At 39.7% G+C, this 11,820-nt stretch overlaps 1 long non-coding RNA gene across 1 annotated transcript; it reads left to right on the plus strand.

The window, feature by feature from the left end:
* The first annotated feature begins 3,738 nt into the window (after positions 1–3,738).
* LOC130517339 (uncharacterized) lies at positions 3,739–5,056 on the plus strand. Its single transcript, XR_008947701.1, has 3 exons — positions 3,739–4,330; positions 4,446–4,532; positions 4,628–5,056. It is a non-coding gene; the product is annotated as an uncharacterized LOC130517339 (long non-coding RNA).
* Positions 5,057–11,820: the final 6,764 nt, after the last annotated feature.

Below are 11,820 nucleotides of genomic sequence, written 5' to 3' on the forward strand. Positions count from 1 at the left end.
AATGTGGCAGTTTATTACAAAATGAAATGAAAAAGTTATTACATTTTGGACGTTTATTACAAAATGCACCGTTATTACAAAATGCGGCTCAACAGGGGTCATGGATGTGATGGTTTATTAGCGTACTGTGGTGACTTTGTGTCTGCAATGTTGGACTGTAGACAAACAGGGTGAACGGAGTTTCAGAATTCCTACAGGAACATATCTTTAACTACATTTGAAGCCATATTTCGCTGAACCCATGTTGATTAACAGGCCCACTGATCTGTAAAAATATTTCTTCAAAAAATAGTCTTTGGCAAATGGATAAATAAATAGATGGATCATTGCGATTTAGTAAAAAATAAATATTAGGAACGTGTGGGTGGACAGTTGGCTGGATATTGCATCTGGAGTATTGTCACAGACCAAGATCAATGAGCATAACCTGACTGGACACGTGTCAGGGGGAGAGTGTGATCAATAACTCCTGTGGCTGTAGGTCACTGGCATGATGAGTCTGACATTGGATAGACACCATTAATTAAACTATGTTCAACTCTATCACTCGTCACCTCAGTCTGGAGTGTTTAGCAGGCTTGTCTATGTGTGACTGGACAGGATCCAGCTTTCCTGCTCTAGGATCAGCACAGTTGAGCTTAAGAGTTGTTGTTTTTTTGTTTTTTTTACAGACTTGCACAAAGTTCTTTAGCAAGTAATAAAATGCATTAACCTTTAAAAAAAATACTAATATTGAAAGAAAACCTTTGAAAGTCAAAAGTCAATGAATATCATTTGTTAAATTTTGTTGCTTTCTGTTGCTCTTGACATGTGATGATGAAGAGGTCAAGATTTAATGCAGTTAGAATTTGCTTTAAATTTAAAAACCGGCCTCAAAAAAAGAAGCCTTCATACAATAACGTATTAAGAAGAAACGGCTTTGTGTCCTAAATGAACCATTGCTGGTTCACGGTCTAAGCACATGAATCACTGACAATGGCTGCTTTAAATTCTGATTGGTTGAGATTTGAGCACCTAAACTCCTTATATCCATTCAAAATGCACAATTTGTGAGTTCCTGTCGGGGAGTTGTTGCTGTTATTATTGATGTTGCGTTTGTATCCAGATGGTTTCTAAATGACTGTTGCATTTCTGCATTTCCCAGGTTGTTCTGGTTGCTGATGCAGCTGATTTATGGGTGATGAAGGCCTATCATATGCTTCAGCTTTGTGGTTAGGCACCCTGTTTCTCCTCTGCCGAAGCCGTGGTGTCCTGGTGTGGTAGTGATCACTCCAGTCTGGTGTGCTGAATTTAGGTGGCCTCCTCCTGATTAGCTGCCATCAGCTATGGTAAATTGATGCTGCAGTCAAGAGCAAACTACCCAGGTAAAACATGTAAAATCATTTCTCTGCTACTCTTTATGTAATTAAAAGTTGGCTTTGTTTCTTTTGCCTGGTGTTGGGCCACTGTTTATCTTCCCTTGCCTCTTGGTTTTTGTTAGCTTTTCTTGTTAGCTTTTTAGTGCCTTCTCAATTGAGTTGGGAAGTAGCACTTCTGCTTTTCTTATTTAGATCCTTTTCTAACAGTGAACTGTGGTTTGGTTGTGTTTAGACAGATCTTGACCTGTTGGGTGTTGGGGAGTGTGAGATTCTACTAAACCTATGTATGTTTCCTTATTTTTGTGGTTTGGGTTTGTATCTTTGTATATATCTATTTTGGTGAATTTTTGTATTGACTTCAAATCAATCAATCTTTATTTATATAGCGTCTTTTACAATCAAAATTGTTTCAAGGCGCTTTACAGAATCCGAGGGCCTGACCCCCAACAAGCAACAGTGGCAAGGGAAAAAACTCCCCTTTAACAGGAAGAAACCTTGAGCAGGACCAGGGTCATGTAGGGGGACCCTCCTGCTGATGGGGCCTGGGTAGAGAGAGAGGAGAAGGGGTAGGACAGATAGAAAGATAGAATAGGTAGGAGAGGAGAGAAGAGGAGCGGAGAGGAGCGGAGAGGAGAGGAGAGGAGAGAATGGGCATAGAGCATAGAAATACATACAAAAATACATTATATGGAGTAAGCTGTCGGTTGAGTGGGTCAACGGGGTCGGAGGTCATTATGCAGCTCTGAAGGCGGCGATACCTGTAAATCAATACAGATGGGGGGGCAGGAAAACTACACAAGAAACTACACATCACTAGTACTTGAGGAGGAGGAGAGGAGAGGAAACCATGACCCAGTGGGGTGACAGAGGCTTGTCAGGTGATCATGTTTTTGGACCATGGCAGCCTTGGCCTATAACAGCACAACTAAGATGTGACCTAATGATTAGATGACCCCCTAAGTATGATAATTTGTCTGTCTATAATAGTAACTGGAACTACAGAATTAGTAACAATAAGCTTTTTCAAAGAGGTAGGTTTTAAGCCTAATTTTAAAAGTAGAGATGGAGTCAGCCTCCCGTACCTGGACAGGGAGCTGGTTCCATAGCAGGGGGGCCTGGTAGCTAAATGCTCGGCCCCCATTCTACTCCCAGAAACTCTGGGAACCACAAGTAGACCAGCGTTCTGTGAGCGGAGCGGTCTATTGGGCTGGTAAGGTATCACTAGCTCCTTCAGGTAGGATGAAGCTAGGCCTCTGAGGACCTTGTAGGTCAGAAGAAGGATTTTAAAAATTATTCTAAATTTAACAGGCAGTCAATGAAGAGATGCCAGTACAGGAGTAATGTGATCTCTTTTGTCAATACCTGTCAGAACTCTGGCTGCAGCATTTTGGATCACCTGGAGGCTTCTTTAAGAGTTGTTTGGACACCCTGATAATAAAGAATTACAATAGTCCAGTCTGGAAGTAACAAATGCATGGATTAAGTTTTCAACATCATGCCGCGTCAGTGGCTTTCTGATCCTTGTGATGTTCCACAGGTGAAAAAAGGTGCTTCTAGAGAATTTAATGTGTGAGTTGAAGGAGATATTTTGATCAAAAGTTACTCCAAGATTCTTCACAGAGAGACTAGATGTTAATGAGATACCATCTAGAGTGATCATGTGATCTAATCTATCCCTGAGAGGTTCAGGACCAAACACCATGACCTCAGTTTTTCCTGAGTTAAGGAGAAGGAAATTTGAAGACATCCAAGACTTTATGTCTTTAAGACAGGTCTGGAGCTTCACTAACTTCTCTGTCTCCTCTGGTTTCATGGATAAATAAAGCTGAGTGTCATCAGCATAACAATGAAAATTTATTCCATTCTGTCGAATAATGTTCCCTAAGGGAAGCATGTACAAGGTGAAGAGGATCGGTCCAAGTACAGAACCTTGAGGAACTCCATGGCTAACCCTACTCTATGAGGAGGGAACACCATGGACATGGGCAAACTGGTATCTATCAGATAGATACGATCCAAACCAGTCTAGTGCTGTCCCTTTAATGCCAATCACATGTTCCAGTCTCTGTAACAGGATGCTGTGATCAACTGTATCAAAAGCTGCACTGAGGTCCAGCAGAACCAGCATAGAGACCAGTCCATGATCTGAAGCTATGAGAAGATCATTAGTGACTTTAAGAAGTGCCGTTTCTGTTCTGTGATGAGCTCTAAAGTCTGACTGAAACATCTCAAACAGGCTGTTCTTCTGCAGGTGCTCCAGTAACTGAGTCACCACCACCTTCTCTAGAATTTTAGAGATAAAAGGAAGGTTGGATATTGGCCTATAATTTGCTAATACGTCAGGATCCAGTGATGGTTTTTTAAGCAACGGCTTAATCACTGCCACCTTGTAGGACGGGGGTACATAACTTGTCACTAAAGAACAATTGATCTGATCCAGGATAGAACTGCCTATCAATGGTAAAACATCCTTCAACAGGTGTGTTGGGATGGGATCTAAAAGACACGTGGTGGACTTGGATTTCTGAATTAGTGATGACGCCTCAGAAAAATATATAGGAGTGAAGGAGTTTAAGGGCTCATTGGAGACCCTGTATGTTCCCACAGTCAGCACATCTGGTGATGGTCCAGTTGTAGGGATGGCCTGGTTAATATTATTATTGTTATTAGTAGTAGTAGTAGTAGTAGAAGTAGTAGTAGTCGTGTTGTCCTGCCACAGCTATTCGGCATAGTTTCCCCTCTCTACTTAGCTGTACCCCTAAAGGGTAAGTGTGTCAGCACATCCTTTTTTTGTTGTTTTTTGTTGTTGTTGGAACTGAACCATAAGTATATAAAATTATTCTAAATTGTTCAACGTTCATTCACCTTGCATTGTCTCTGTATTCATTTGTGTATTACCTGTGTGTGGGTGGTCTACCACATCAGATGTTGAATTGGATTATTAACACTTCATCCTGATCACTGCTGATAATGTAGGTGGGATGCACGAAAAAAGTTTCATATTCAGCAAATTCCAACTCTAACTGTGGTGTTTCTTCCATGTATATCAATTAATAGCTGTTTGTTTGCAAATTACTTTCTGTTCAGGTTTGGTGCATGGTGATGCTTCCTCCATGATTAGACATTTCACTGCCAAACATGGAGGGGCTGTTAAACAGAGGAACACAAAGCAAGGTCACAGTAACATAATATATGTTCCATGAGCCTGTTTTTATTTAAATGTATTTTGCCATGATTTTTTTTCTGCTTTGCTTATGTTTGTCTTTCAGATATTAACCTTTGGGAAACACTGGACTGAGATGCATCAGATGCAAGGAGGGCAAGGAATGCTACTGCAGATGCAACAGTAGAAGTGTAGTGGTTTATGAGCAACCTACCGCTGGCCAGATCAGAGGACCCACTTGTCTACTGGCAAACATGTTTGCTCCAACCTTTTCTGGCCAAAAGATGCACACCAGTATCTTCTGTCCCCTGTGTTTTAGTATCCCTTCAATAGTGGGCAACTGCTGGATATTCATGCCTTGCCAGATTGGTAGTGCTTCATGCCCGCCTTGAACTTCTCTTCTCTTGCTACCTTCTGTCCCTGTTTAATAATATTTGCCTTGTGTTTATTTGGACTTTGCCCTCCTGTAGTCTTGTGGTGTATGCGATTCTTTCTGTGCTGTTCCCTACAATTTTCAATAAATCTTTTCATTAAACTGTCTGGAACTATTAACAAACTATTAGCTCATTGACAATTATGGTTAAGCATCACTACCAAAGTCTTCTCTTTGCTGACCCAACACCCATGCCGCTAGCTGACTTGCTAGAAATCATGTCTGCCTTCAAAAATGTACATTCAGTCTCATGACGGTGTGTAACCAACCTTAACCTTTATCCTATGCAAATGCTTGTAAGCATCAGTACTTCTAAAGTTTTTCATCACTGCTTTATTAACACCTAATGAGTGGAAGAAATAGATGAAGATGCCAGCATTATTTACCACTGACCAGTTCCTAATGTGGCCTACTGTCAAAATTTGCTATCTTATCATCTTAGCTTATTTTTTTATGTGTTTCCATTTCTAAACCCTTGTGGCAGTCTTGTTTGTGCTTGACTGCAGTTTTCAGAGGAGATAAAGCTGAAAATAGAGGCTAAACTACTAGAAGCTAGTCCTTTAGCACCATGTGGAAGCAGCAAGGAAATGAAAGTTGGTGGGGGTGTTTATTTCCCCCATCACCCCATATGGTTCCCAGACCTCCTCTTTCATATACTCGGTAAGAAGAAATATACTATGCAAGAAATATTGGTGTTGTCGACAAATAAAACATTCCAGTAATTGTGATACTCTACAGATGTCATTGATATATGATATGAATAATTTTATTGCAGATACTGACCGCTCTGGTATTCCGCATGAAATATAGTCAAAATATTGATGGTTCTTCTAAAAATAATGTTAAAAGACATGAAACAAGACAAAAAGTGGTAAAATGAATTTCAATTAGCTCAGAATTTAGATAAAATACTAAACTATGCATTTTGCCCCTGGCACTGAAAGAAAAAAACAAGTTAAATTAAGTGGCTGTATGTTTTACAATGTTTCTTATATTTTCTGAGGTTGCCTAATGTCACGGACTGTTACTTATGAACGCATTCAGCTTCTTATTCATCAAATTAGACTGGAGACCTTTGGCTACATTGCAGATGTGTTTTCTTCTGTCTCGGACTAACTTTTGTCATTCTGTGCTCCTTTTTTGTATTTGTCTTTTAAACTTCCTACTGTTTTATTGGCTAGTGACTAATTAAAGAAATGGGTTTCTATGACACGTACTGAGAGATTTGATTGTTGCTCACTTGCATTTTTTTTATCTTCATGTCTTCTGACAGGACATGTTAACAATAACATGTTATTTCCTTTGTTTACTTTACAGTGACAGCTGTCACAAAGTGACATAATTGCTTTGTTCACGTTTTATTTAGGGCACACCTCCCACTTGTATTGAATTTTGTCCCAATTGTAATTCTCCCTTTGTTTTATGCCAAATGTATTTGTGTGATGCATTTCTGTAAAAGAGGTTGCACAATGAAAACATCAAGCCAAGAGTGTGTATTTTGTGCTGTGCTGTGTTCTCACACAACACCCATTTATTGTTTTGACTGAAGCCTCTGCTCAAACATGATGTACATTTGTGTTTTGTGTGACCGCCGTCATATCTAGGGGAATCTGGGTCGGCACAAGTGATACAGACACGGAGGCACTGTGGGTCTGTGACTGGGAATAATCAGGAACAAGACACCTTACTGTTGCTTGCTCAGTAGCAGCGGTGGGTCAAGAGTAAAAGTGCTGGTTGGTCATTCACAGGAAGCGCCATCTCTTGCTGACAACTAAGTGTGGCCAGCCCTGTTAACTTAGTTCTGATCATCTTTAATAATTTTAAAATGGTGCAGTGGCCAGTGTGACTGACAGGCAACTGCAGTCTTGACTGTAAAACACTAACTGACTTGAATAGGATATAACCCAGATCCTATTTTTTTTTTCTTAATGAAAATTCTATATATAAAAATAATCATTTTGAACACAAGAGGCTGGGAAACATTAAGTAAATCTCCCACCATACATCTTAGTGTGTATTAAACTTGAAATACACATATAATGCATATATGGTGCGTATATAATATTAAAGGAACTTTTCATCCACTCTTCATCATTTGATTTTCAATAAGCATTTTGAGCATTTGAGAATGAACATTTTTATGGAATACAACTTTATTTATCATTATTTGTTTAACAACACCACAATTAATCCATGAACTACTAATATTAGACTAAAAACAGGTTATAGTTGGGATGCAGAATTTGTCTTGGTTTTACTAAATCAACCAATAAATCGACATACAAGTACATAATCTTAACATGTTGCCTCTTACCACAACAACACCACAGTCATGATTCTGCGTTCGGGGTGTTTTTGTTGCCCTTTTCGTGTGCTTGCCCTGCTCTGTCCCTAGGGGGCGGTGTTGACATCCTCTGGCTCTTTCTACGCTCACGCACCAGCACACCGTAGCAGAACGTGATGATTGGCAGCCCTTTTTCGGCAGCTGAGCAGAGTGTTTGGTCTTTTCCAGTGGTAACTTGTGCGTTAGAATGACTCAATGAAGTGTTTCAGCTCTCAAGGCTGAGGACTTTCTGGGCAAATTGTCCACCTGTGAGGAACTGATCTACACTCCCTGGTTTCCTCTTAGGATTGACAATTGTCTTTGCCTCAGGATTCCTGCTGCTGAGTCTGTGCTGTGGCCAACAGGGTCACTTAATCTCTGCCTGCCCCATTCACTCGTCCCTGAGTGTACCTGAGTTCCAAAGCCTTTGCGAGACAACTGGGACGTACCCAGTAATCCTTGGACAAGGCCATACCTGCACTCACTTTGGACCTCTCTCCCTGAAAATCTCTCGTAACCATCAAGAAGCATTGTAGTTAGTGTGAGTTTAATACTGCAGGCATACAGTCTCTATTCCCCTTCTTTATTTATTCCTCCTGTCTGATCATCTGTATTCACTTTTCTCTTCAAAGCTGGTAAATGTGTAACCGTTTTTGATACTGACGGTACCGTAATATATCGTGCGTAAGACAATAATCAGGTCCAGGATGCACCTTAGAACCTGACCTTACTTTTTTGTGTTCTGAGAGCAGGCAAAATGTACAGGTACAATTTCATTGGGTAAATAAACATTCATTGTTTGGTCAACATAAAACAACACAGCAACTGCATTTGCAATAGTGACCCACAGACTGACAGCTTCAAACTGCAAATAATATAAATGTATATCATGTACTTTGTTCAAAAGCTATGGGAGAGGGGCCTGATTCCTCAATTCCTCAGCCAAGTCTTTGTAGAATCAGTTCTCTATAGAATCTATTGGTGCACAGTTGTCCATCTTAAAGCAATTAAAAAAACGTAAGGCAACACCCCTCCATCCATCATGAAAAATGTATGTATACCCTGTCCCAAACACAGCAATAGTTCACATTTAAGATATTTTCGCACAGAACACACGAACCGTGGTGCCCACGGTGGGATGGGGCTTGAGTGGACATAGAGAAGTGGGTCGAGTAGAGGAAATTGTGACCAAGTGGTCACACTTCAGACTAAAGTATTAACATATAGGCACGTCACAGAGCTTCTGATGTGATGGATGTGGAAGCTATGTTTTGGCAGGAAATTTTTACATCTTCACGAGACTTAAATGGGAAGCCAAAAGTGTTGCTGAATGTCTCTTGTCTGTTGTCTAGATGTCTTGATGAATAGCAGGGAGAAAAATTGTAGTTGGCCTACTGCTGTAAACATATATTAAGTCACTGATGTTCCTTTTACAGTATAGTCATCAACAGCAGCCATGGTTTATGTTCCCTATTATTTTCTAAGGGGGCTTTAATCTGTCAACATATGCCAGATCATAAAGCCCCAGGTCTAGGTGGTTTTCCAGCTGAGCTTTAGAAAGAATTCTGTACCCTCCTAACCTCACTGTTCTATAGAATGACAACACAGATCACTTACTGTATTTCCACACCTAAAACATGCAAACACTAGTCTGCTCCTTCAGCCAGTTAAAAATCCTGCATTGTCATCCCATATTATATATATATAAAATCACTCAATATTTGTATAATACATCCTGAAGGGGTCAAAGCCAAAATGGTGGCCGCTCTTTTTTTTTGACAGAATGATGCTCTTTTTTCCATGTAAAATGGTTTTTGAAAATTGTAGTTGAGTTTTGCATTTTGTTCATTATTCAAAGCTGCAAATTACAAACAGAAATCTCATCTTCTGTGTGCTTAACATGCACATAAATATAGTTGTGCATTTATAGATTCAGATTGCCCTGTTGTTTCGTAGCAACTGACCTAGCTTGTCTGCTCTCTTCCTTCCTTGCCCGAATCACCCTCTGCACTATCCCTCTCGGGTCTTTTGGCTTCACCTCCTTCCAGCTTGATGTCCGCTCGGCCGTTCTGCCACCTGGGCTCTCTGACGTCGAAGGAAAAGGTTGACTCCTCTGGGCAGCACAGCTTTCCTTCCAGGTCAAGATCTTCCTCTTGCCTTGGGTAAGTGTGCACTTTGGGGCCACTTTTTTAGCATCCAGGAGCCCTGACAGGTAATCAAAGAGGGGTTTTTTTTGGTAAATTTCACCCTCTATTTTTCTTGCCTTCTTCTACAGCTGCAGCCTCAGTACGTTTTGTCAGATCGAGTGGTAATTTACAATCGTAGTACTAAAAAAACTGTTTTGTTAGTAATTCTGTCTTTTTTTTCTTACTTAGGTCACCACATTTATTTCCTTCAGATTTCTCTTTCATCTTGTATCCCATTTATTTCCTCCGCACTCCCTCTCTGGTGACAGAACATAACAATCTTATCTAAAGTGACACTGAGAGTCAAGCAAGACAGATTTTCCTCTCTTTCATTCACTGAAAACACTGATAACACAGCATAAGGATAACAATATTGCATCACAAACACAGAATAAGTATAAGCAATAAGCACCAGTAAACGTGTTTATGCCATGACCCAAGTCAGTTTTTGAAAAGGAAAAATAATTCACGAGCCCTGGGGAGTCTTTTATATGTGCTTTTTTAATGAATAGTTAGAATATACTGACGAATACTTGGTCGGATGGAGAAGAAGTTGCAGGTTTCCCATCATATGGAAGTAACGGGTAAAATTACAACCAACCACAGGGCTTCAAACATAGATGATAGATTTTAGCTAATTCGTGGGATTGTTGATCATGTTTACTGTCCATCCTTGTTTTCAACTGTTATTGCATCCTGAATTAGAATCCTGTTATAAACCTTTCTCTGTGTAACCATGTGACTCATTTAAAATGCAAAATGCTATTTGGATTCAGGAAGTGATCTGTGGGGGTTTAAGGACATCAGTGTTAATAGATGAGGTAAAGAAATGTTGTATCTAAATGTACTTTCAAACATTATTAGCAGGATTAAATGACTTAAGACAAATATCAAGGCACTATCATCCAATAGTGCATATAATGTTAGGGTAACTGCAGTTGTTACTTTTTGAAATGTAATGTAAATAGAAGAGATGTATAGATGTAAACATCAGATGGAAATTAACTTCTTTAATCCCAAAACATGTTTGAAATAAATTGCTTCAAACAAACCCATGTTACAGTTCAGTTGCTTCTTCCATTATCATTTACAGATGGGTGACTGTAAATAAATATAACCTTTGTTAGTAACCTCTAGATTCTAGAGGTTCTAAACCTTCATGGCATTTCTAAATTGTTGAAACTGAGGGGTCAATAAAGGTGACACAGTAAGAAAGAATTGGCTATTTAAATATGGTAATTTATATCACATACCTTATGATACCGTCCTTCCTGTCCAACTTTAAAAGCCCTGTTTAACCACAACTCATGGTTTCGTCTGTCAACTCTGTCAGACCAGCCGCTGCTTCCACCAAAAATTACATCACAAGCTCAGATACCAGATAGCAATTACAGCACACTAGGAAAAGAAGATCCTTTTTGCAGCAGATGTATTTACCTTGTCAGTCATTAAAGCATATTCAAAATAAACCACAGCATTTTCGGGCAACTGTGGAGCATCAGAGTTCCCTCTTGCACTGAATTCCTGAAAAAGTTTTGGTGCTGAAAAAAAGCTCTCTCCTCCTCTGTATGTCAGCAACAAAGTATTATTTTTCCACATTTTACACACTAATGCATAAACTAGAATTTAGGACAACTATAAAACAATGGATACATGTAGAGACCATTTTTTAGGTCACAATTGGAGGAAACTGGACTTTTCCTTTTTCTTGCCACTGCCCTCAAACAGCCACTTCACTTATTAGCTGAAGGTGACACAGTTTAGTAAGAGCCTGAATCAGTGTGTAGTGTCTCCAATTAAGCTAGAAGTTTCAGAAGGGAGAGAGGACAGGATAAATGCACAAAAGAAGGCAATGCAATCAGACATAGGTTCACAGATTCCCAATCACGCAGGAGGAAAACTAGAAAGGAAATCAGGAGGGCAAAAGAAAACATGCTACAAAATAAAACAGGAAGTCAATAAAAAAGTCCTAAACTTCTGGAACAGCGTTTATTAAATGTAAATGCTAAGTCTGAGAAACATGTCTACAAAATAGAGAGAACCTCCAAGTCTTCTCCTGGTCTCTTCTACTGGTCAATCATCTTGATGTGGGACTGGAACTGATTCTAACAAAGAAAGACGGAGGCTTTTAAACCCTTCACACACAATGAGTTCAAGTGGAAGCAGGAAATGGGGGGAAGGGGAGGGGTGCCCAGGCATCTGGCACATCTTATCTCAAAAAAACAGGTCAACCCCCACTTCTACCGACAGGTACAATTGGGTATTATCTCTATTTAACTGTGGACGTTTCCCATAGACGGAGACAAGTTAAAATTCATTATATTATGACACAAAATCACACTATATCTTTACTGCAT

The sequence above is a fragment of the Takifugu flavidus genome, chromosome 20 (genome assembly GCF_003711565.1).
Source record: "Takifugu flavidus isolate HTHZ2018 chromosome 20, ASM371156v2, whole genome shotgun sequence".
Taxonomy (NCBI): domain Eukaryota; kingdom Metazoa; phylum Chordata; class Actinopteri; order Tetraodontiformes; family Tetraodontidae; genus Takifugu; species Takifugu flavidus.